This window comes from Spermophilus citellus, assembly GCF_964194105.1.
Source record: "Spermophilus citellus genome assembly, chromosome: 1".
Classification (NCBI taxonomy): Eukaryota; Metazoa; Chordata; class Mammalia; order Rodentia; family Sciuridae; genus Spermophilus; species Spermophilus citellus.
In genome coordinates, this window is record NC_138182.1 from 138765728 (window position 1) to 138793145 (window position 27418).

Sequence of the window (27418 nt, forward strand, 5' to 3'; positions counted from 1 at the left end):
CAAATTGCCCGCACCATGAAAAGATTGTATAATCATATAGATTTTGGGTTTATCTGAAATTAATACAACCTGAGGCCATATTGGGTCACATTCTCACACGCCAGCAACCTGCTGTGTCCTTTAGACCAGGCATGTGCCCCAAGTGTCCCCCAGTGCCCCCCCAGGTTGTCATTTCTGTGGCCTGCCTGGACCCTTGAAGGCTTTTGAGTCTATACTTCTACTCCTTCCAACCACCAGTCAAAGGGAATGAAATCCCTGACCTTGACACACAGTGTGTGCTCAGCAAATACTTGTGGGGTGAATAAATCCCCTCTTGGCAATCCAGTTCAGACAGTGGGGCTGATTTAGCAAGTGTCACATGATGGGTGGGTGGCCGAGAAAGGGACCCGGAGATGTTTTGCCTGGCTGCCTAGCCTAAGCCAGCTATTTGACTGCCACCCAAGGGCTTGCCCAGGGTTCTTTCTCACCTATTAGCTGGCTAATGGCTGTAGACTTGGTCTCAAGCCCTTCACTGTCACAGCTGTTCTTAGTTGGAACATGAGTAACTGCCCCATTAACACAGGCCCTGGGGAAGGAGGCCGTGGGTCCGGAGGGAGAAACAGGCCCTGAGGGATTCTGCAGCGTCTTAGAGTCAACTTCAGGTCCTTCTTTCTTTCTATCCTCTTTCCACACAGCTCCCCTAGGTTTCATCCAAGGTGGTTTCAGTTGGCACTGGGGGGTGGGCATTGAGAAGCCCCTGGGTGAGGACAGAGCGTGCACCTGTGGCTCAGGGCTTTCTTTGCACCTTTAGGAGAAAGACCAGGTAGCTCCAGGCCTCCCAGGGGGCCCCATGCTCCCATTCCTCCAGAATTCCTCCAGGATTTGGGAGCTTCACCAGATAACTGCCTTGAAAAAGAACAGCTAATTGTTTTTTTATTCAGCAAACAAGTATTGAGCGCTTCTGTGTCAGCCACTATGCTATTTGCCAGGGTGGGATAATTCCACAGATCTGTCACTGCCTTCTAGTAGGAGAGACTGCAAGAAAAAGGGACTGTAACGGGGGTGGGGGGGGGCTGTGGGGACAGATGACTAATGCAGGATGTTCAACAGGGGCTTCTGGCTGAGACCCGAATGATGATGAGGCAGGTTCCCCAGGAAGAGGGAAGAGACTGTGAGAAGATCCTGGGGCAGATCTGGGGAGCAGGAAGCAGCTCAGTGTGCTGGGGCTCAGGGGACAGGGCAAAGGGGAAGGCTGGAAGGCCATGTGGAAGCCAGGCCAAGGACCTAATGGGTGAATTGCTACAAGCACTTGTTATTTGCTGCATTAAATATTTTCTCTGCCTAATGGGATCCTTTACCTGGGAATAGGGTCTGTGTTCTGGGCAGAGGATCAAGAAGTGCTGTTGTCTCCCTGTTCTCATGAGAACTGCTAGTGACCACGCCCAGACACTCTCCCCAGGGCAAACTGGAAGCAGAGTGAGACCTGTCGCCCCCAGAGAGTTGCAAATTCCCCTTTAGGATTGGGATTTAAAACTAAGTGGAGGCAGCTTTGAGGCCTCACAGCCAGCAGTTCCCAGGGAGAGTTCCCTTCTCTCCCTGTCACCTCCATTCCACCCCAAGTAGCCAAAGAGGGCAGAGTGGGGTCCCCAGAGTTTAAGGCTGGATGTGGACATGGAGGCTGATGCTGAGGAAGGGAGGGAGGACAGCTGGAGCTGCCTGGGCCAGCTGGGTGGGAAGGGAGCTGGTGCTTAGGTCGCTGCAGCTGCCCGTGAAGTGGGCTGGAGGCTTCCAAGAGAGACTCAGCTGGCCAAAGGGAGGCTCAGTGCACCCTGGGAGAAGTACTAAGGTGGGCTCCTGGGGGGGTTGAAGGATGCCTAGGCTGTCCCTTTTGGGGTGTTCCTCAGAGCTGCCATAAAGCTAAGCCAAGTGCCATCCCAGGAGAAGCAGACACCATATCAGTGCACACCAATATCACATCAGCATTACCACCGGAACCGCATGGACAGACACTGACCCTTTGAGAGACTAGTGACACCTCCTCATCTCCACCAGGTGACCAGATGGATAGCACTTCAGCTGCTGGCCCGCCTTGGACAGCGGACCCTAGAGAGGGAGGAGAGTCCTAGGGGGACAGAGAAAATGTAGAAAGAGAAGAAATGAGATTTACATCAAGCAGGAGTTTTAAATTGGACAGGACATTTAATGACCAGAATGTTTGGGCATCTGCCGAAGTCATCATTACCAAATAAGCAAGGTGGTGGCTTTGACGGGGTACAACTGGAGGCAGGAATAGAAGGGAGCCAAAGCCTTTTCTACAGCTCGGTAAGTCAGTTACTCGTCCATTATGTCACTGAACCCTCAATCATATAAGGCAGGTACCGTTATTATCTTGGTTTTAGAGATGAGGGAACTGAGGATCCAGGAGATGAAGCAATTTAATCAAAACTTCACAGCTAATCAACAGCTGAGCTCAGATTTGACTCCCACCATTGGGCTTTAAAGCTAAATCACTGAACAGCACCCCTCCCCCAAGGGCAGCCTCGATGGGCCTCTGCTGGGGACAGCACCTCCTCTCTCAGCTACTGTCTCAATGAAGGCAGTGATGGGGGACTTACCACCTGCCCCGATTTCTTATTTCATTTTCAGATGGCTTTTGAAATAATAACGAGTTGTGTTTTTTAGAGGACTTTGTGGTTAACATACACAGCACTCATTAAGTATTTATGAGGCGCCTCCCATCGTGCTGAGCACTGTGCAAGGTACCAGACCTCCCGCCTGCTTTGAGAAGAGAGCTCAGCGGGCAATGCTTTCATCTGTCTTCTGCAAATGAAGTCAGAGAAGCAAAGAAAGATGGGTGATTTGCCTAAGGTCACAGAGGGCCAGGGCCACCTCCATCACCACCAGCAGCACACAATTCTCCGTGTGTACCAGGCGCTGTCCTAAGAGCTCTTCACAGTCCCCTGGGGTTTGAGAGCCCCTGTCCATTGCCCCCGCTTGCTGGCTTTCCCACACTCTCCTTCCTGATTCCTGATTTCCCGCATAGAGCCTCTGGCCAGAGGATTGCTTCTCTGGCTTGGGGTGGATCCTGCAGTGGGGAGACTGGGAATGGCATGCGTCTTAGAGAAACGCAGAGAATTTGACTTCTTTCCCTAGCCCTGGCTCTTCATGCCTGCTCCTATAGGAGAAGGCACTGACAGTTCAAAGAATGGGCCCTTGATTAATATCTCATCCTCTATAAATAAGTGAGCAGAGGCATGCTCTGCATGCTCAGCTTTCCTGCTTCCTTTGTGCCATTTATTGCTCCCTGCACCCCAGCATGGCACTGGCCTTGGGATTGACAGCTTCAAACTCTCAGTCTTTCCATCTGTCGGACTCTACCAAACCCGACACCCCCACCCCACCCCTGCTTCCTAGCATCCTTTGGCTCCTGCAGGGATGTCTTCTCTCTGGACTTACCAGCTGCCTCCAGAACTGGTAGTCAATCTACCAGGACAAGGTGGTTAAAAGCTTTGGCTTGTGTGGGTTCAAATCCCAGCTTCGCCCTGACTTTGTGACCACAGGTGAGTTACTCACCTTCTTTGACATATAGAATAGGGCTGATGAAAATAGCTTATATCCTGAATTTCCATCGTGATTAGGAAGACAAACACTTAATAAGGAAACAGTCACATGCATGAGAATTTCAGTCATTGTAGAGTGATGGACAGTGGTCAGGAAGGGTGATACTCAAGTTGATTCATTAATGATGAGAGAGAACTAGTCCAAAGACAATCTAAGAGTGCTGGCTCCGGGCAGGGAAGGAAAAGGGAATGCGTGGGAATGACAGAGCCAGGGACCACCACTGTGGGATGGAGGCTGGGACAAGAGAATAAACCGTGGGTGTCCATAAGCCATTGGCCTTTGTAACACGTTCTGTTGCTCAGCCATTCCCTTGTGTTCTCCTCAACAAGATTCCTCATGACACCCTAGTAAAAACCACAGGATCAGAATGTTTGCACAAAATGAAATTATTACCAGGGAGAAACCTATATAAGCCCCGAACCCTCACTTATTCTTAATCAACTTAAATATCACTAATTTTGGAGGTCACATATCATTAGTTTCCCAATAGCTTTAGTGTCGATCACACCTCTGACTAAGGGGTTATGATCATGATGGTTGCCTGAGTGACTTTTTGGGGACCTGAAGGCCATTTTTGCTGAAAGCATTGACTTCACGTGGGCCTGCAGATGTCTGATGGAGGAGGAAAAGGCTTGGCATCTCTGAATTCATGTTGTGTCTGTCCCTTTTGTTGGGTCAGAGTCTATTCGGCTCTGCATGGCTGTGGGTTGCCTATTGCAGCTGGTGCTTTTCCAGCAGCTATAGAAGCCCAAGAACTCAAAGTCCTTCAGCCCCATCAGAAGGTCAAGATTGAACCACAAGGCCGGGGTCAGGGCACAGATGATGGTGTCAGCTGCAAGAGTAACTCAACAGTTGCTAGGACAAATGGACTGTGACCACCTAGTAGTCTGAATCTCGTGCAAGAAGAAACATCTTTTGGATCTGTGCCCCGATGTGTGGAAAATTATTACACCAGAAAATCAAAGAAAGCTTGTATCTCCCCTTGTACAGGGAGCAGCCTGGACCCTTAAGCTCCAATTACCTACTTTGGCTGATGCTCCAGTTAAAACCTTGCTTGGTCAGGCCGCATGGGACACACCTGTTATCCCAGTAACTCAGGAGGTTGAGGCAGGAGGATTGCAAGTTTGAGACCAGCCTCAGCAATTTAGCAAGACTAAGTCTCAAAATGAGAAAAAATTAAAAGGACCGGGGATATAGCTCTGTGGCACAGAACCCCTGGATTCAATCCCTGTTGCCCCCCACCCAAATCATTCTTTTGCACTCTCATGTGGTATTGCTTAGTGTGTAGACGTACCACAATGGATTGATTTATTCTGCCATGCATAGTTATTGGGGTTGTTTCCACAGAGCATGCTCACAATCACTATGAGGTGCAGCCACTCAAGTGTGGGTGGGATTCCCTTGGTCTTCCTGACTCGGAGGGATTTGCACCCTCAGCATGTGGGGTGAGTGGGTATCATGGGGGTGTATTTGTTTCTGATTGAGGCTGTAACAAATTACTGAAAATTCAGTGGTTTAAAGTAACAAAAACCATCCCACAGCTCTGGGAATTAGAAATGGTGATGGTGTTTCTGGAGATTCTTGGGGGAAACTCCTTTGTCTTTTCCAACATTCACCTGTGTTCCTTCAACCTTTGCTTCTGTCATCACAGCTCCTTTCTTACTCCCACCTTCCTGCCTTCCTCTTACATGGATCCTGCAATAACATTGGCCCTGCCAGAAAATCCAAGATAACCCCTCCAGTCTCAAGATCCTCAGCTTAATCATATCTGCAAAGTATTTCTTGCTACAGAAGGTTCTGGGGATTAGGATGCTCCCATCTGGGGGAGGCCAGGATTCTGCCTAGCACACTGGACAATCTACTGATAAGGAATCTTGATGTAATGGACAGAGCTCGGGGTGGGAATCAGGGGCCCAAGGGTTTTTTCCTGGATCCTGTGTGGACTCATGGTGGGACTGTGGGCTCTCTGGGCTTTGGGTAGATAGAAATGAAGGCTGGATTAGATGATCCATCTCACAGTGACTTCCAGCCGCCACTTTGTATGATTCCACAGACAAGCTTTAGGTCCGGGCTTCTACCTAGCTACACTTTTTATCTGCATGTGCCCATCTCTTCCTACCCCCATGAGGAAAAGGAGCCTTCTGAAAAGATCCCCCTTTGTCCCCTCCTTTCTCTTCCATCATCTGGCCTCTGGGCCTTTCGTCTAGAATAACTTTGAAACCGGCTATCGATTTTTCAGTCTCCTCAAGTCATACCCTCCCACTCTCAATTTTCCTTTAAGTTGAAGTTGAAAACCCAATTTGAAGAGGGGGGGAAGAAGAGAGAGAGAGAGAGAGAGAGAGAGAGAGAGAGAGAGAGAGAGAGAGAGAGAGAGAGGCAGAGATTGCCCACATGATTTCAGAGGCTGAGCTGATGGAGCAGCTCTTTCAGGAGTCTGAGTCCTAAGCACTGAGGAAGAAGTAATAGAGATGTCCTCATTACTAATTTCTGATATGAGCGGACCTGTTCTTTCATTTGTATTTGATGGCCGTGAGAGCCATGGGTTCCCAATAGCTCCCGCCAAGCAGGAAACAAACAGGAAGGCCGTTTGCTGGACAGTGAATCAGCAGCCTGTTGGACCTCTGTATTTTCTAGCAGTGCAGTGGTTGATCTTTCCCAGCTGGCTTCTTCAGGAGGATCTCTTCCTCTATCCATTTTTACTATCCATTTACAAGCATCTACTTTTCCAAATTGCACGGTAGCACTTGTGCTTTGAGGTTAGATGCTTATTCATTCAGTCAGCACTTAATAGTGCATCTGCTTTAGGTTGGGTGCTAGGCCAGGCACTGGGGACAAAATAACATGCAAATCAGACGAGAGGCCTGGCCTCATGGAGCTTACAGAGGCAGAGGAGGCTGCTCGGGTAAAGACCTTGAGGCAGGAGGAAGCTGAGCAAGTTTCAGAACCATGAGGAAATTCAGAGAGTGAAGGGAGAAAAGAGGGAGAAGCCACAGATAATGGGAAGTTTAGAATTTTTAAATTCTGCAATGAAGTCTGTGCATAAGTTAACCTCCGGTGGCCTCATCCATAAAATGGGTACATTAATATTTTCCTTTGTGGGGAATCTGTGAGGATTCACAGAGACAAAGTGTACAAAGCACTCAGCCCAGAACTTGGTCTGTGACGATCCTTAAAAGAATGTCCGCAATCAGTTTTATGAACCTGTACAAGATGCATTGGTATCTGGAGTTGGGGATGGCAGTGGTGGGTGGGTGGGTTGGAAAAACAAATCAGATTTCATTTGTGTCTTTGAGTGGCCTCTAGCAGTTTTGGGGAGGACAGCAATGGCTGGTCGCTTGGGGTGCTCTGAGAGATTCTCTGCTGAGATTGTTGGAGTAAGCTCAGTGGAGGACCGTGGTGGCCCTGCAGGAGTTGGGAAGGCTGCTCAGAGGGGGGAGGCTTTGCATGCTCCTACGACATGAACCACGCATAACTCTAGTCAGTCTGGAAAGCAAGAAGCATCTTTGCTTCCCAGGGAGCATCTGGGAAGCAGAGAGAAACAGCTGTGTTCCCTGCCCTCCTGCAAGAGCGAGGGAACTCTGAGGGGTTGCTTCTCTTATTAATCCAGCTGTGAGCATTTTTCAGACCAGCTGTCCTCCCATCCCTAATCCCCTGAGGAATGAGGCATGGAGCTTGGGAACAACATCATTAAAATGCTTCCCAGAAAGAGGCCAAAGATGGGCGGGTGAGATGCTGAGGACAGCACAGGGCCATGGGAGCAGCTGGGGAAGAGACGGAGGCTGTGGCTGAGGCCGGACATGGTTCCCATAGAGTTTCTGCACCAACTTGTAGAACAATCTTGGACAAGCCCCCACACCTCTGGGCTGTGGTTTTCACACACATAAAGTGAAAGAATTGGCCTAGATGGCCTCTGATGACATTTGTTCCTGAGATTCTGTTTCTTAAAAGGAAAACTGTGAAATGGCTACTCTACTCCCTGCAAAGATTTTGGGGACGATTTCATGGACAGAACACAGGAGCAAGTGTTTGGAGGCAATTCCCCAAGTAAATCTGACTCCCCCCCCCAAAACCTTTTTACATGTAAAATCTACACACTTGAAACTTCAGTTCCTTTGGAGGTTATATATATCTGGGTAGCTAATTAACTTCATTCATTTTCCTAAATCTAGCTTTAGCATGAATCTCTCTCTCTCTCTCTCTCTCTCTCTCTCTCTCTCTCTCTCTCTCTCTCTCTTTCTCTCTCTCTCTCATACTGAGATTGAACCCAGGGATGCCTTACCCCAGTCTTTTAAAATTTTTAAATTTTGAGACAAATTCTCACTAAGTTGCTGGACTGGCTTTAGATTTGCAATCCTCCTGTCTCAGCCTGTCAGACTGCTGGCATTACAGGTGTGCCCCACTCCACTGGGCTAATATTTTTTTGTTGTTGTTTTTTTCTTTCTTTGGGACGGGTGTTTACTGGGGATCGAACTCGGGGGGCACTTGACCACCGAGCCACATCCCCAGCCCTATTTTTTTTTTTTTTTGTATTTTATTTAGAGACAGGGTCTCACTGAGTTGCTTAGCACCTTGCTGAGGTTGGCTTTGAACTCATGATCCTCCTGCCTCAGTCTCCTGAGCTGCTGGGATCACAGACGTGCACCACTGAGCCAGGCTTATTTATTTATTTATTTATTTATTCATGCTGGGGGTTGAACTCAGGGTGCTCAACCACTGAGCTACACCCACAGACCCTTCTATTTTTAATTTTAAGACAGGTTCTTTCTAAGTTGCTTAGGACCTCACTACATTGCTGAGCCTGGCTTTGAACTTGTGGTCCTCCTGCTTCCACCTCCCCAGTCGCTGGGCTTGCTGGTGTACACGATTGCACCTGGCCTAATATTTCTAAGGAATATATGATCATGGACAAGTCATTTAGTGTTTTTCCTTCTTAAAGTGAAGACATTCTGGTAAGTCATCTTTCTGTGGCTCTTCGGCTCCCACCTTCCCCGTTCCTGTTTATTCATGGCCTTGCTCCTAGTGCAGGTCACTTAACTCTAGAAACAAGTGGGATGTGAAAAACCAACCTGGATGAGCTACCATTTCCCTAAACCTCCTGTTGTGATCAGAATGAAGTCATGTGCTTAATGGTGCTTTTCCTAGACCAGCAGAATAGCAAAGCAGTGACAAGCCTGGGCTTTGAGGCAGGTAGCCTGGGATCAGATCCCGTCCTGACGCTTACCATCTGTGTGGCCTTGAGCAAGCACCCAATCAGTGTGAAGGATGTGCAGTCCTTTTTAGGCAGAAACGCAGGAAGACTCAGCTTCCTTACCTGTGAAGTGGGAGTCGCGACTGCTTATTACTGTTCTAATGGATGCTAACTGCCTGTCACTTAGAGTTGTTAGGAGGATTAAATCTATAGTGTCCTCCAGGGAATTTCTGCCACAAAGACACAACAGTTTCTCTGGTGAATGTGCAACTGACTCCCAATGTTCCTTGGAGTCATGGAAATTGGGAAAGGTGGGATTTATGGCCAAGCGGGGAATACATTATTCCCTCTGACTCCATGTGACAGCTGGCTCCAGCAACTGTGTCCTTTAGGTCCCAATGTTGTCTGAGCTGACTTTCTTTAAGAGAAACAGGAAACCTTGAGTTGTATGTAAAATTGCCTGCATATTTTTTTTTTTAAGTAATACTGCACAGGACAAATTACAGCACAGCTGCAGCAGGTATCTGGCCCACACATCAAAGTTTGTAACCTCTACTAAGAGCTCAGGGAATGGTAGGAAAACCTTGATTCTGTAATCCAGGTCTCTGACAACCTTGCTTAACAGATATGGAAACGGAGGCCAAGGCTGGGAGTCGGGAGAGGGTTTCTCATGGTTACATGGCTGGGTTTATATGAGAGTCAGGATTCCAATTAGGTCTTTTGACGCCCCACGTACTTTTTCTGCCAAGTCACAGGAACCTTCTGGCAGCTCACAGCCTCCGCGCTAAACTGTCTAGGGCTGACTAGAAGCCCTCGGGAACTCAGGGTCTGGAGATACAGTGATCACGTCTCCCAGGTTCTTTTTTTATAAGATTTGCAGATAAAAACAGTTGGAGAGTATCCACACATCCTCTGTCCCTGTACCTACATGAAATTCCCTTTGCTCAATGGTGGCTCACGACAGGGAACTGGGGGATGATTTAGAGATTCCAGGCACCAAAACTGTCTCCAAGTTCCCCTCAACTCAAATCTTCCATCTCTTCCCACCTTCCTGAGGAGGCAGATTCTCAGAGACTCTGCAGGCTGTTTTATGAGGTTACAGGACAAAATAATCCTCAATCCAATATAATTATGGTACAGGACATAATCTCCTTTGTGGTTGAATACTTAGCTTTAACAAATTTTGAGAAAAAAAAGGATGGTTGTTTATTTTTAACAAAACAAGAATAGCAATTGAAAATCTACTTGAATGCTTCTCAGAAAGACTTATACCTAATGGTCTAATGGTGATATTCATACCACTCCCCACCCCACCACACATACTGTTTATCCACTTTTCAAGTGCACCCTTCCCTTTGGAGAGAGACCGACATTGTCTTCTAAAAGCTCCCCCTTGGGCCCCAATTCTCAGCCTTCATTGCCTTCATTTTAAATTCTACTGCAAACCAGCTCAGCCCTCCCACCAGCGCCCCTGCACTCTGACAGGCTCTCTGCACACCGGGAAGTCTGCTCTGCTTCATTCTAAGAACCTCGTTAGGGGTGACTAGGATGCGGACTGTTGGTAAATCGCTTCTGGAAACATGTTTCCCACTTTGGCAGGAGATGGAGCAGGGATTATCTCACTGGGGAATGTCGCAGCTTATCTGCCTTAGCCCCCACTCCATGTGCCTCACTGACGTTTTTTTCATAATTTCTTTTCCCTCAATTGCTTCCTCTCAAAGGTATTTGCATTTAAACAAGAGTTTGCTTCCCTGCTGATTATTTTCCCCTTCTTTGATTCCTTTGCAGAGGCAGCCAGAGTTGCTGGCCTGGTGGTGTCTGCCTGGGCTCCATGGCAACAGCCAGGGTATTGAATGGTGTGAACTTCACCTCTTTCCTTTTTGCAGATACTATTGGCAGAGCAGACACATTTAGGAGAAATTTCAAGGAAGTGAAAACGGAACTGTTTGTCACCTCTGGGTCTCCTGGGCCTGCTTCAAAAACCTCTGGCTGGATTGCAATGAGTCATCCTCAGAGAGGAGGAAGCGCCTTGGCAAGGTTTCAAAGCCAAGGGCACGCAGTTCTATCCGGGGAGAGTGGTAACAAGGAGCTGAAAGAACAAGGTTCCACATCTGCCTGTCGCTGACCGGTGGCATGAACTGGCTTAACTGGGTTGCCTTGCACACTGCTGAGTGGGTGAGGAGTCCCTGCTCTGAGGGTCTGGGCTCACTTTGCCTCCCAGCAGAGAAGTTTGGCATATTAAGCCGGAAACTTTGGTGTCTGACAAAGCTGTTTCAAAACCCAGCTGCATCATACGCAGGGAACTCAGGGTCTGGAGATACAGTGATCACGTCTCCCAGGTTCTTTTTTGTAAGATTTGCAGATAAAAACAGTTGGAGGGTATCCACACATCCTCTGTCCCTGTACCTACATGAAATTCCCTTCACTTAATGGTGGCTCACGACAGGGAACTGGGGGATGATTTGGAGATTCCAGGCACCAAAACTGTCTCCAAGTTCCCCTCACCTAAGTATCAGCTTGAAGACGACTTAAAGAGGAGTCCTTACCAAACTGGCCTGTAGGTGATTTTTATTATAAGCCACTGCGTCTTGGGGTAGTTTGTTACACAGCATTATTGTGGTCATAGCTGACTAACACAAAGGAGTTAGTAGAATTCTCCCAGTGCCCCCCCCCACCCCATGCTCTCCAAATCTAGCACATAACCTCAAGAAGCAACATGACTTCAGCAAACAGCTGAACTGTTTTAAGATTCCACTTCCTGTGAGGTAAAATGGGGCTGTAATAGATGGGATCGTTGTTCACAATTCTTCACACTCTTCACCTCACACTTGTGCACGTGAATATATTTTCTCACTCTGTGAGAACTGGTGGTATGTGATTTGCCTATGTGGCTTGTGTGGTCCACTGGAACATGATATATTTAGTGTGACTAGAAGCCACAAGTGTGCTTCTGGGTTTGATTTGATTCTTCTCTCCTACAGTCTACCATTGGAACGACATGCATTTTCTAGCGTCTGGTCTAAAGAGAAAGAACGCATGTGGAACATACTGGAACCTAAGTATCAGCTTGGAGACAACCTACTACTTAAAGAGGAGTCCTTACCAAACTGGCCTGTAGGTGATTTTTATTATAAGCCACTTCGTCTTGGGGTAGTTTGTTACACAGCATTATTGTGGTCATAGCTGACTAACACAAAGGAGTTAGTAAAATTCTCCCAGTGCCCCCCTCATGTTCTCCAAATCTAGCACATAACCTCAAGAAGCAACATGAAGTTTACTAAAGATCTTTCTGGGAAGATGAATAAGAAGGCTTGTGCTATGCAGTGCACAGCATTGTACTTCATTTTTTAAAATTGTTCTTTTTAGTTACAAATGACAGTAGAATCTATTTTGATATATTTATACAAGCATTAAATATCTCTTTTTTGGGGGGGGTACTGGGGATTAAACTCAGGGGCACTTGACCACTGAGCCACATCCCTAGGCATATTTTTGTATTTTATTTAGAGACAGGGTCTCACTGAGTTGCTTAACACCTTGCTTTTTGCTGAGGCTGGCATTGAACTTGTGATCCTCCTGTCTCAGCCTCCCAAGCTGCTGGAATTACAGGCACGTACCATCATGCCCAGTTGGAATATAATCTTATTCTAATTAGGATCCAGGTCTTGTGGATGTGCATGATGTTGAAATTTGGTCTGACAGAGTGGCATATACCTGTAATGCCAGCCACTTGGGAGGCTGAGGCAGAAGGATCATGAGTTCAAAGCTAGCCTCAGAAACTTAGTGAGGCCCTAATAAACTCAGTGAAACCCTGTCTTTAAATAAAATATTTTTAAAAAGGGTGGGGATGTAACTCAGTGGTTAAGCCTCTGGGTTCAATCCCTGGTATCCAAACAAACAAACAACAACAACAAAAAAGATCTTGAGATTCACTTTGGTATATTCATATATATACATAGGAAAGTTATGTTAGATTCATTCCACTGTCTTCCCTATTCATACTATCCCCCCATCCCTTCCCTTTGTTCTCCTTTGTCTAATCCACTGAAGTTCTATTCTTCCCCTCACCCTTGTTGTGGATTAGCATCCATATATCAGAGAAAACATTCCCCTTTTGGTCTTTTGGCTTATTTCACCTAGCATGATAGTCTCCAGATCCATCCATTGACTGGCAAATGTCATAACGTCATTCTTCCTTATGGCTGAGTAATATTCCATTGTGCGTACATACTACAATTCTTTATCCATTAATCTGTTGATGGGCACCTAGTTTAGCTCCACAGCTTGGCTACTATGAATTGAGCTGCTATAAACATTGATGTGGCTGCATCATTGTGGTATGTTGATTTTTAAGTCCTTTGGATATATACCAAGAAGTGGGATAACTGGGTCAAATTATTGTTCCATTTATAGTTTTTTGAGGACTCTCCATACTGTTTTCCGGAGTGGTTGCACTAATTTGCAGTCCCACTAAAAATGTATGAGTAAATCTTTTCCTACATCCTCATCAGCATTTATTGTTACTTGTATTCTTGACAATTGCCATTTTGGTTGGAGTGATATGAAATCTCAGTTTTGATTTGCATTTCTCTGATTGTTAGAGATGGTGAACTTTTTTCATATATTTGTTGACCATTCATATTTCTTCTTTTAAGAAATGTTTGTTCACTTCCTTTGCTCATTTACTGATTGGGTTACTTATTTACTTATTTATTTTTGGTGCTAAGCTCTTTGAGTTCTTAGCATATCCTGGAAATGATTGCCTTATCTGAGGTGCAGGTGGCAAAGATTTTCTCCCATTCTGTAGGCTCTCTCTGCATGCTCTTGATTGTTTCCTTTATAGCATTGCACTTCAGATCTTTTTTAGATATCTCTTCTCCTTTCAAAGACTGTCCTTAGCTACCAACCATCTGATCATTCCTCTCTATCTGCCCCTAAATCCCACAGTCTGAGAGCCTCCTCATCGCTATTTATGCTCTCAAAGTCAGATGTAGCCTGCCCCATCCAATCTTAGTTCCCATGCCCATTAGGTGCACCCAAGTCCAACAGTAAGAGACGTTAGTTGTTAAAATCATCCCCTGAGAAGGCATGGGAGGTATTGCCCTTGCTTTGTCTAATCTCCTTTGCATTCACTCTCCCAAACTGCCACTCTGTTTCTTTAAGAATACACCTAGGACTTTTTGTCTGAAAACCTTATGCAGCCTACAGAGGAGCAGGTCAGAGATGCCAGAAGCTGGCTGTGTTCAGTGATGGGCAGGAGACAATGGATAAGAACCTCCATTTCACACCTTGGATGAAGCACCCTGTCTCTCTTAGAACTCTAGCAGGCTTGAGTCTCGGGGGCCCACAACTGTCATCCTTTCAATAATACCCCTGAAATTGGACTTCTTTTCCTTTCCGATTTTTCTTAACCCCTCCCTTACCATCACTTCTCAGCATTACTCCCCAAAAGATTCTGAGTATACTGATCTTCAGATCATAGTTTTTGCTGGAGGAACTCAATCTCAGAAAGATGGTATGCATGAATGCACACTTTTAATGTGTAAATGCATATGAACATATACATGGTATTAAGAACAAGTAAATATCTTGCTATAAACAATAGTTTCCCTCTCTCTTAATGCAGTTGCAGGGAAATATTTTGCATGCAATTTGTGGCATGATGATGATAACTCTGGTGAAGGTGAGTCTCTATCCACTCCTGCTGGGGAGCACTTGATATTCTTCCCCAGGAACCATCTTAGTAGATTTTTTTTTTCTTGAACACCTAAACTCATGAGTAATATTTTACTTGCAACTTCTGTTCTGGTTTTAATGGTAACATCAACCTGTAACTTCTAAAGGGCATTTTAGAATTTGTACAATAATTTAATATTCATTAAATTATTACTTACTTATTCATTCATACAATCATTATTTTTCAAATGCCCACTATATGTCAGTCATTTGCCAGGGTGCTAGGAGAAAATCAGAGAGCAAGACTGGCAGGGTCTGTGCTGTCACAGAACTTAGGTCCTGGTGGGGGAGTGGCAGATAACTTCAAATAAAATAGTTAAATTAATTAATATTCTACACACATGTTTTAAAATATCTATTTTTATAAGCAAATATTTAAGCAAGATCTTACCCACATGATGGCAAGTGCTACAAAGAAAATAGAAAAAACTGCAAGACATATTTTAGATGGATGATCAGGGACCAGTGGAAGCAGGAAAAACAGGCAGCCAGGAATTAGGTAATTGTGTCTTGAGGTCCTAAACCAGAGGGGTGCCTGACTTCAGGGAGTCCCAACAGACTGGGTCTGGCCCCTAGTCCCCAAAATCAAATGGAAAAGTAACAATGAAGAGCAGGAAAGTAATTTATTTAATATAGCCACACTGGGAAGACAAGAAGACTAGCATCCTCGGCCCTGTCTTTAGGGAGACTGACATGAGTGTCAGGTTTAAATAAAGGTAGGAATGAAAGCAGGAGGCCAGATGTATGCATAGTCCTGGTCAAACTGTGGTCTGTTTGATCATCATCATCAGTGATGAGAAATCTGTGCCACCTGGGTGGTAGTCATGACCAGGGTTGCAGAATTTTGATCTATCAGACTTGTTAGTCTCCAAATCTGAGGTGACTGCAGAAGAAAATGACTCAGAGTAATGACTAGTCAGAAAGGCAAGATGGAGTTAGGACTTTGGGTTTATGGCAATGACTGGAGACTTCAAGGCACCATTCCTGGTGTCTGGGCAGAAGCTGGCAGTTGGCAATCTACTGATTATGATGTCCCTAACAATGTTAAAAAAAATCTCTCATCTCAGTGCCCTCTTGAAGGGGGACAAGAGAGGTTAGGTAAATTTAGGGTTAATTGACCTTGTATTATCCATTTTCAGACAGACACTCCTTCAATGGTTATCAGGTCTACATGCAGAGCTGAAGAGGAATCTGACCCCAAGTTTAAAGTATCAAAAGGAGTCAGATATAAAATGAAGGCAGAGATGCCAAGCTTTCATCCAGGTTTGAGTTATTCACGGGTTCTGCAGTCCAAGTGAAGTGTCAGTGCTTTTTAGCAAAAGCAGCCTCTAAGCCACTGTTACATTTAGAGTACAAGAGGATACATTTTTACCTTGGAATCTTAAAACAATCTTTTCAGGCACCCATTCTTCTTCCTCCTCACCCTTCCCCTACTTTTTTTTTCCCCCTAATGAGGAAACTGCTGTTCAAGGAAATCCAGTAACTTGCCCGAGTTTGGCAGAGGAAGGAACTAAGACCCCAAACTAGTTGTTAGAAGGTTTCCCAGACAGTGCTGAGCAGAAGGCCTCAGATGAGGTTGTTAGAAATCCAAATGATGACCCTGCCCACACCAAGCCCAAGCCCCCAGTTTTGGGGATGTGATCAACTGCAAGCCAAGCATTACCCACCTCTCCCTACCCCTGCCTGCCTACTGTTCCTGGCCAAGACTCACAGTGAGAGGAAGGCAGCCCTCACCAGTCCCTCCCCAACAAAGCCAGCTGAGGGCTTGGAACAACAGACTCTGCTGGGTCCACAGTGACAGCCAAAAATGACAGCTGCCACCAGGCAGCCTTTGGAAGATACAGCAATTCAAGGAAGTACTATCGCAAAGCCCCACCATACCTCCCTGCTGCATGTGGCAGTCACAGATCCACAGCCTGGGCACCAAGGGAGGGTTTCACTTCCAGACTCTGCCAATCATGGGCAGCAGGCTGGGAAGGCTCCTTTTGCATGCAGCTGAGCATGTGTGCCTTCTGAGCCTCTGATTCTGAGCTCAGAACTCTAAGTTGACTGCTCAGCCAACTGACTTGTGGTGCCTGCCATTTGAAGTTTTTCTTTATGGAGTAACAGAGCACAGACCAGGCAATGGGTTGCTCATAATCCTTGCAATTATGAGCTCTGACTAGAACTTAGGGACCTGCTATGGCATGGATGTCGTTTAATTGTTTGATTACATCCCCAAAGCACCCATTGAAGTTAAAGGTTTGGTCCCCAAGGAGATGCTAGTGACAGGTACTTAATCATTGAGGATTTGCCCTCAGAAGGGACAGTCGAATCTCAGCTTCTCAGCATCTCTCTCTCTCTCTCCATCTGATTTGTTTAGCAATGTAACCTTTTCTATGTTGATATGCCTTTGCCATGATGTGACTTCAGTCAAGAGGGCCTTGACCAGAACACAGCTGATGCAGGTGCTGTGCCCTTGAACCTACAAAATGGAGCTGAATAAAGTTATGAAGTTAGTGTCAACTGTACACTGGGTGCTGTCCAAAGTGCTGAACCCTCATTTCTACCAAGAAATACAGAAACACACACAAGGGAATTCTTGACTGTTCTCTGCTCTTTCTAATAAGATTTATTAGTTTTACAATTACTGAAACTCATTTCACTGAAATACTTTTTAAAAATTTTTCGGCTTTACTTTTAAATTTGAGCATTTAATCATGAAGGAAGATATATATATAGTTTGCATGTCAGGTGTCCCCCAGAAGCTCATGTGTGAGACACTGCAAGAAGGCTCAGAGGAGAAATGATTGGGTTGTAAGAGTCTTGACCCAAAAAGTGATTTAATGCCCTGATAGGGATTACCTGAGTGGTAACTGAAGTGGTAGGGTGTGGTTGGAGCAGGTGGGAATCAGGGTGTGGCTTTTTTATTTGTATCTAGTGAGTGATTTTCTCTCTCTGCTTCCTGACCAACATGTAAGCTGCTTTCCTCTACCATATTTGTCCACCATGTTGTTCAACCTCACCTTGAGCCTTGAGGAATGGAGCCTGCCTTCTATGGACTAAGACCTCTGCAACTCTGAGCCCTTAAATAAACTCTTCCTCCTCTATAATTGTGCTGGTCAGATCCTTTAGTCACAGCAGCAAAAAAAGCTGATTCAAACAATATATATTTGAACAGGGTCCTGCAATGTTATGATTCTTGCCTTCCATCTCAGATGACACCATTAGAACAAAATTGAGTGTGGGTGAGCAATTACAGAAATTCAGATCCCTGCAAGCTCCAAATCCTGCCCTTGGGAGCTGCAGGTGCCTCAGTAAGTTGGGGTCTATGGATGAGGACTGTGCCACAGTAAATCCTGCCGCCCACTGGGAGGACTATTGTGGGGTATCATTTGGGTCTATCAATGTGATGCTTGTTGTTTTACAAAAAGCAACCATGAGTTCGTTGTCTTCCACAGGATATCATTGATTTTATTTACTAAAATACACATACAAATAAACCAGCAAAGAAGTTCACATTGCAAAATATTCCTTTCCTATTGAGAGGTGAGGTGCATGTTTAGACAGACCAGGGGACAAAAATGATCCATCTTGTCTGTGTCCAAAGCTTGCTGGGCTTCTGACTGAACTTGGAGAGGTCCTGCCCAAAGAAATGACACCCTGAAGAGAGAAAGTCTTGGGCCTTTGGCCAGCAGAGCCAATGGCTTCTTGGCATCACAGGGAGGCTTGGAAAATATCAGAAGAGGTCAACTGTGAGGCGAGGTTTGGATTATCACAACAGTATAGTAGATGGGAGCCTAAAGCCAGAATCTTATTCAAAAAAGAGGTTCATCAAAGACCGCTTGAGAAACATCTGGGAGTGTCAGGACAAACAGCCATCTGGTCCCAGCTGCCAGGGGTGGCTGCATACAAGCTGGAAAAGGGGAACAAGCAGCACTTGTCTGCAGGCAGAGTGTCTTCAAGTCCTTGCAACCCAAGGAGGGCAGAAGGAGGCTCAGGGCTGGGCCATGCCAAAGCAAAAGTAAGTTTCAAATTCAGTTTTGGCCCTTTGGAGCATAGTAGGCCCTGAAGCTGCTCTTTCTCTGTGCCTTTGAGGATGTCATTGTCCCTCCCCTTCCTCAGGTTTTTTTGTCCTTTAGAGAAGGCATCTGCATAAAGCTGCCCTTTAAAACACTGCAATCCACTCAACGACCCCCCATCACTTCCTAATCCCAAGCTCAGCATCCTGGGTGTCTCCCCATAGTAGCCCTGAAATACCACCATTTCCTCTCCTCCATGTTTCACTCACAGCACACAAGCTCACTAGTGCACCAACTGGCCTGTGTTGACCATCCGAGCCTTGGTGGGTCCTATTTCCTCTGCCTGAAGGCCTTCTTTGTTCTTCTCTCACCTAACCTTATCATATAAATGACAAGAGTTTATTGATTGGTGAGCCTTCTCTGTGCTAGATGCCATTAGGTTTGAACGACTGTAGTAGCAGATTTCAAAAGGCCACAAGTTGTTCCCTTCCTTGGATCTGTGGTCCCCTTGCTGTGTATAACTTTGAGTACCCTCCAATTCTTTTTTTGGGGGTGGGTGGAGAGTACTGGGGATTGTATTTTGTATTTTATTTAGAGACAGGGTATCACTGAATTGTTTAGTGCCTTGCCATTGCTGAGGCTAGCTTTGAACTCATGATCCTCCTGTCTCAGCCTCCCAAGCCCCTGGGATTACAAGTTGAACCCTCCAATTCTGACTCTGATTTTGCCATATGATTTGCTTCAGCCTGTGAGATGTTAGAGCAAATGTGTTGCAGACAGAGGCAAGAGAAGTGATTGGGTTCTTTTTGTATCTCTTTGAGGTCTTCTGCCATTGCATGAATGAGCTCAACAGAACCTGCTAGAGGCTGAGAAAACTTGTGAAGCAGAAGTGAGCTATCCCAACTGAAGCCCATCAGCCCCAAGTTGATCCAGCATCTGTTCACAGATTCAGAAATGTTGCCAGCCACAGTGTCCTGGGCTAAATAAATGGTGGTTGTTTTAGCTTACACATTTTGAGTGGGTTGTAAATCATAACAGATAACTAATGCAGCCATCAGCTGTATTTGGTATAATATCTGATACCTCTCTGTTGGTATCAGCAGACAGATTTTATATTGATAAATGCCCTTCTCCTTTTTTAGCCTATGTCATATAATTCTCGTGAAGATGATCCAACCTGCTGCCTCTGACTCCAGGGATAGCCAATCCGTGTATTTCTGGCCACCAGAATTGGCACATGACCTGGGACAGTTCATTAAAACTCAAGTCTGAGGTTTTTGTTAGAATTCTTGGGGAAAAAAATGATGCCCTCTTTCTACAAACAGGGATAAGATAGAAGAATGTCAGCTTCCAGCACCTGGAAGTCATCTTGCCACTTTGACGGGGAGAGTCTACCTGAGAATGGAGCCAACTTAGGAGAGAGAATAACTGTGAGTCAGAGAGTGAGTCCTGTGAACATTGCATTCTGTATTTCTACTAAAGCCAGTACAAATGGAATCTCAGTCTTATAAAAACAAAAATTTATGATGGGTATACTGCCCAAATTCTACCTTCTCCAAGAAGTAAGTACCTTGTCCCCTAGTAAGAAGAGAGTTTCATACAGACTTTTTGCAAATGGTCAAGAATAGTAATTTCAAATCAGAAACACCTGAGTTAAAATCCTGTTTGCCATTTATGAGCTGTGGATGCCAGGCAAGCCACTTAGCCATCCCTGATGGCTGCTTTAGTATTACACAGCTCACAGGATTGTTATAAGAGGAGATGAATAACTGAACGTGCAAAGCACTTAGTACACATCTAACAATCGCTATTATCACAAATTCAAATCTTCTTTATCCCTGATGGCAAGAGTAGTGGCTTAATTAGGCCTTTATTCCTCAATTATTGTGTCTTTTCCCCCCTGCTCTTGATGTATTGCATAAGACTTTAAATAGAGGAGGTGCACGTCTTTTTTATGTGGGTTCTGTAGGCAAAGTGACAAGAAACATGTCCTTTCAACAGAACCACCCTGATTACTTTCTTCTTGGTCATCCAATCTGCCCAAAGCTGATTTTGAGAGAAAATCAGGTTGGAATCTTAATTACCTAGCATCATTTCCAGTCTTCTCCCTTGGATCTTGAGAACATAGAATATTACCTCTGCTAGAAGCACAGCTTGGTCCCAAAGCAGAAGCCCAATAAAGCACATGGAGGGGGCCTGGAAGATGGCGGTGAAGGGAGTGCATCACCCCAGTGCGCCGAGTCACTGTGCGGGAGAAAGACGAGGTGAAACAGCTGAAGGCTATATTGTTGGGAATTTCCAGTGAAATTGAGGTGCTCCAGAATCTAGTGGACGAATTTCCATTGCGCGAGGTTTGGCTGTGGGGGCTTGGTTGCGGGCGATTTCTCTGCATGGAGGGTCGCATTGCCTGATCAGCGGATTGCCCCACAGCTGGAGTCTGCGGCGCGCGCTGGGAAGCGGCGAGGTGCCAGAGCGGGAGTGCAGCGATGCGGATTCTGGGGGCTCCTGCCAGTGGTGCAATGGCCGTGCTTAGTGCTGAGTTCTGGCTTTGAGACAGAGGAGAGAAGCGGTCCAGTTCGATTCTCGACACCGGTCGGACCACGGAGGAGGACAGCGGCCACCATCTTGGAGAGCTGATGTAATCATCCCTGTTTTCTACTGATCTCAGCTCATTCAGCTACGGAACAGGTGATTTCAGGCTGGTATTTGCCTGCATCTCGCAGACAGATCACTCAGGCTTGGGGCTGGAGAACCTGTGGAGAATACTCCTTGGGGCTTGCTCCTGGCAAGGCGTGCGCCGGGCTCTGAGCGGCCGGATTCTGGTTCCCCGGGCTGCTTTGGCCCAGGGCTGGGGAACCTGTGGAGACAGCGTGTTGAGGCCAGCTACAAGTGGAGCGTGCGCTGAGCTCGGGGCGGCTGGGCCCTGACTCCCGGAACAGTTTTGGCCTGGGGCTGGGGAGCCTGCGGGGGTCGCTCCTTGGAGCCTGCTCCTAGCGGAGCATGGCTGGGATCGGAGAGGCCAGGTTCTGGCTCCCGAAGCTGCTTTGGCCCAGGGCTGGGGAACCTGCGGTGACTGCTTCTCGGTCCGGGTCCTGCTGGGTGCTGTGGGGGCCAGGGGGGCAGAGTGGAGCTGCCGCCTGCGCCCAGAGCAGGCCAAGTGACCCGCCGGCGTGGTATCACGTCACCCCAACTGCAGCTGGGGCCGAAGAGAGTAGCCGCCCACGCCTAGAACAGGACCAGCGACCTGACGGCGCGGTAGCCAAGTCAACCCATTTGGAGTAGGGGCTGTGCACAGCCGCTGTCTGAGTTTGCAAGGTAGGCAGACCTGCGACCCACTGGCAGGGCAGGCCTGGTAGCCTGCCAGCGTGGTGGACAAGTAGCACCTAGGCAGTCACGTCACACTGGTTGGAGTGGGGGTGGAACAGAGCCACCGCCCGTGTCCGGAAAAGGCCCAGCGACCCGTTGGAGTGGCAGTCAGGTACCCCCACTGGGAGTGGGGGCTGAGCAGAACTGCTGCCCGAGCCCGCAAGGTAGGCAGACCTGCAACCCACCGGCGGAACAGGCCTAGAGGCCTGCCAGCATGGTAGACACATCACACCAATTGGAGTAGGGCCTGAGCAGAGCTGCCGCCCACATACAGATCAGGACCAACTACCCGAGGTTGTGGTAGTTACGTCACCACAATTGGAGTGGGGGCAGAGCAGAGCCGCCACCCGCGCCCGCAGGGTGGGCAGACCTGCGACCAACCAGCGTGGTAGACAGATCACCCTAATTAGAGGAGGAGCACAGCCACTACCCACCCTGCAAGGGAGATTTCCCAACTATACAAGAGCAATATAAATAAATAGGGGGAAAATTTCAAAAACACAACAGTTTCACCAAGCAGAAAGAAACACAAGCTGTATGAAAAGACAAGGAAAGAAAGGACCACAAGCAATGCAGGTCAACTCAACTTTAGAAGAGGTAATAGCTGCAACAGATGGAATGTCAGATAAAGAGTTCAGGATATACATGCTTCAGATGATCTGGAGTCTCAAGGAAGACATGAGACAGCAAAATCAGACAATGAAAGATCACTTTGACAAGGAACTACATAAACAAATCCAGGAAGTAAAAGATCAATTTCACAGGGAGATAGAAGTAATAAAAAACAAACAAATAGAAATCCTAGAAATGCAGGAAGCAATAAACCAACTTAAAAACTCAATTGAGAATACTACCAGCAGAGTAGATCACTTAGAAGATAGAACATCAGACAATGAAGACAAAGTATTTCAACTTGAAAAGAACATAGACAGCTCAGCAAGTCTGTTAAGAAACCATGAGCAGAACATCCAAGAAATATGGGATAACATTAAAAGACCAAACTTAAGAGTCATTGGGATACAGGAAGGCACAGAGCTCCAAACCAAAGGAATAAACAATCTATTCAATGAAATAATACGAGAAAACTTCCCAGACTTGAAGAATGAAACAGAATCCCAAATCCTAGAAGCCTACAGGACGCTGAATGTGCAAAATCATAAGAGATCCACACCTAGACACATTATAATGAAGATGTCCAACATACAGAATAAGGAGAGAATTTTAAAAGCTACAAGAGAAAGGAAGCAGATTACATTTAGGGGTAAACCAATCAGGATAACAGCTGATCTCTCAACACAGACTCTGAAAGCTAGAAGATCCTGAATAACATATTTCAAACACTGAAAGAAAATGGGTACCAACCAAGAATCATGTATCCGGCGAAATTAAGCTTCAGGATGGAAGATGAAATTAAAACCTTCCACGATAAACAAAAGTTAAAAGAATTCACAGCTAGAAAACCATCTCTTCAAAAAATCCTTGGCAAAACATTACAGGAAGAGGAAATGGAAAATAACATTAAAAACCAACAGTTGGAGGTAGGACAGTAAAGGGGGGAAAGTAATCAAAGAGGAAAACAAATCAGGTTTAGTAATATTAATAAACAAATATGGCTGGAAGAACAAACCATATCTCAATAATAACCCTAAATGTTAATGGCTTAAACTCACCAATTAAGAGACACAGTCTAGTTGAATGGATCACAAAACAAGACCCAACAATATGCTGCCTACAGGAGACACATTTGATAGGAAAAGATATACATAGACTGAAGGTGAAAGGTTGGGAAAAATCATACCACTCATATGGACTGTGGAAACAAGCAGGAATGTCCATACTCATATCTAATAAAATAGATTTCAAGCCAAAGTTAATCAAAAGGGATAAAGAGGGACACTACATACTGCTCAAGGGAACCATACACCAACAAGACATAACAATCATAAATATATATGCCCCAAACAATGGTGCAGCTATGTTCATCAAGCAAACTCTTCTCAAGTTCAAGAGTCTAATAGACCACCATACAATAATCATGGGAGACTTCAACACACCTCTCTCACCACTGGACAGATCTTCCAAACAAAAGTTAAATAAGGAAACTATAGAACTCAATAACACAATTAACAACCTAGACTTAATTGACATATATAGAATATACCACCCAACATCAAGTAGTTACACTTTTTTTCTCAGCAGCACATGGATCCTTCTCAAAAATAGATCATATATTATGTCACAGGGAAACTCTTAGACAATATAAAGGAGTAGAGATAATACCATGCATCTTATCTGATAATAATGGAATGAAACTGAAAATCAACGATAAAAGAAGGAAGGAAAAATCATGCATCACTTGGAGAATGAACAATAGGTTACTGAATTATCAATGGGTTTTAGAAGACATCAAGGAGGAAATTAAAAACTTCTTAGAGTTAAATGAAAACACAGACACAACATATCGGAATCTATGGGACACATTGAAAGCAGTTCTAAGAGGAAAATTCACTGCTTGGAGTTCATTCCTTAAAAAAAGAAAAAAACAACAAATAAATGATCTCATACTTCATCTCAAAATCCTAGAAAAAGAAGAGCAAAACAACAGCAAAAGAAGTAGAAGGCAAGAAATAATTAAAATCAGAGCTGAAATTAATGAAATCGAAACAAAAGAAACAATTGAAAAAATTGACAAAACTAAAAGTTGGTTCTTTGAAAAAATAAATAAAATCGACAGACCCTTAGCCATGCTAACGAAGAGAAGAAGAGAGAGAACCCAAATTACTAGCATACAGGATGAAAAAGGCAATATCACAACAGACACTTCAGAAATACCGAAGATAATCAGAAATTATTTTGAATCCTTATACTCCAATAAAATAGAAGATAGTGAAGGCATAGATAAATTTCTTAAGTCATATGATCTGCCCAGATTGAGTCAGGAGGATATAGACAACCTAAACAGACCAATAACAATAGAGGAAATAGAAGAAACCATCAAAAGACTACCAACTAAGAAAAGCCCAGGACCGGATGGGTATACAGCAGAGTTTTACAAAACCTTTAAAGAGGAACTAACACCAATACTTTTCAAGCTATTTCAGGAAATAGAAAAAGAGGGAGAACTTCCAAATACATTCTATGAGGCCAACATCACCCTGATTCCTAAACCAGACAAAGACACTTCAAAGAAAGAAAACTACAGACCAATATATCTAATGAACCTAGATGCAAAAATCCTCAATAAAATTCTGGCGAATCGGATTCAAAAACATATCAAAAAAATTATACACCATAATCAAGTAGGATTCATCCCTGGGATGCAAGGCTGGTTCAATATACGGAAATCAATAAATGTTATTCACCACATCAATAGACTTAAAAATAAGAACCATATGATCATCTCGATAGATGCAGAAAAAGCATTCGACAAAGTACAGCATCCCTTTATGTTCAAAACTCTAGAAAAATTAGGGATAACAGGATCATACCTCAACATTGTAAAAGCAATCTATGATAAGCCACAGGCCAGCATCATTCTGAATGGAGAAAAATTGAAGGCATTCCCTCTAAGATCTGGTACAAGACAGGGATGCCCTCTCTCACCACTTCTGTTCAACATAGTCCTCGAAACACTGGCCAGAGCAATTAGACAGATGAAAGAAATTAAAGGCATAAAAATAGGAAAAGAAGAACTTAAATTATCACTATTTGCAGATGACATGATTCTATACCTAGCAGACCCAAAAGGGTCTACAAAGAAACTATTAGAGCTAATAAATGAATTCAGCAAAGTGGCAGGATATAAAATCAACACGCATAAATCAAATGCATTCCTGTATATCAGCGACAAATCCTCTGAAACGGAAATGAGGACAACTACTCCATTCACAATATCCCCCCCAAAAATAAAATACTTGGGAATCAACCTAAAAAAAAAAAGGTGAAAGACTTATACAATGAAAACTATAGAACCCTAAAGAGAGATATAGAAGAAGACCTCAGAAGATGGAAAAATATACCCTGTTCATGGATAGGCAGAACTAACATCATCAAAATGGCGATATTACCAAAAGTTCTCTATAAGTTCAATGCAATGCCAATCAAAATCCCAACAGCATTTCTTGTAGAAATAGATAAAACAATCATGAAATTCATATGGAATAATAAAAGACCCAGAATAGCAAAAACAATGCTAAGCAGGAAGTGTGAATCAGGCGGTATAGCGATACCAGACTTCAAACTATACTACAGAGCAATAGTAACAAAAACAGCATGGTACTGGTACCAAAACAGGCGGGTGGACCAATGGTACAGAATAGAGGACACAGTAACCAATCCACAAAACTACAACTATCTTATATTTGATAAAGGGGCTAAAAGCATGCAATGGAGGAAGGATAGCATCTTCAACAAATGGTGCTGGGAAAATTGGAAATCCATTTGCATCAAAATGAAACTGAATCCCTTTCTCTCGCCATGCACAAAAGTTAACTCAAAATGGATCAAGGAGCTTGATATTAAATCAGAGACACGGCGTCTGATAGAAGAAAAAGTTGGCTATGATCTACATACTGTGGGGTCGGGCTCCAAATTCCTCAATAGGACACCCATAGCGCAAGAGTTAACAACTAGAATCAACAAAGGGGACTTACTCAAACTAAAAAGTTTTTTCTCAGCAAAAGGAACAATAAGAGAGATAAACAGGGAGCCTACATCCTGGGAACAAATCTTTACTCCACACACTTCAGATAGAGCCCTAATATCCAGAGTATACAAAGAACTCAAAAAATTAGACAATAAGATAACAAATAACCCAATCAACAAATGGGCCAAGGACCTGAACAGACACTTCTCAGAGGAGGACATACAATCAATCAATAAGTACATGAAAAAATGCTCACCATCGCTAGCAGTCAGAGAAATGCAAATCAAAACCACCCTAAGATACCATCTCACTCCAGTAAAATTGGCAGCCATTATGAAGTCCAACAACAACAAGTGCTGGAGAGGATGCGGGGAAAAGGGTACACTTGTTCATTGTTGGTGGGACTGCAAAATGGAACCACCATTTGACCCAGCTATTCCCCTTCTCGGTCTATTCCCTAAAGACCTAAAAAGAGCATGCTACAGGGACACTGCTACATCGATGTTCATAGCAGCACAATTCACGATAGCAAGATTGTGGAACCAACCTAGATGCCCTTCAATAGATGAATGGATAAAAAAAAATGTGGCATTTATACACAATGGAGTATTACTCTGCATTAAAAAATGACAAAATCATAGAATTTGGAGGGAAATGGATGGCATTAGAGCAGATTATGCTAAGTGAAGCTAGCCAATCCTTAGAAAACAAATGCCAAATGACTTCTTTGATATAAGGGGAGTAACCAAGGACAGGGTAGGGATGAAGAGCTTGAGAAGAAGATTAACATTAAACAGGGATGAGAGTTGGGAGGGAAAGGGAGTGAGAAGGGAAATCACATGGAAATGGAAGGTGTTCCTCAGGGTTATACAAAATTACATA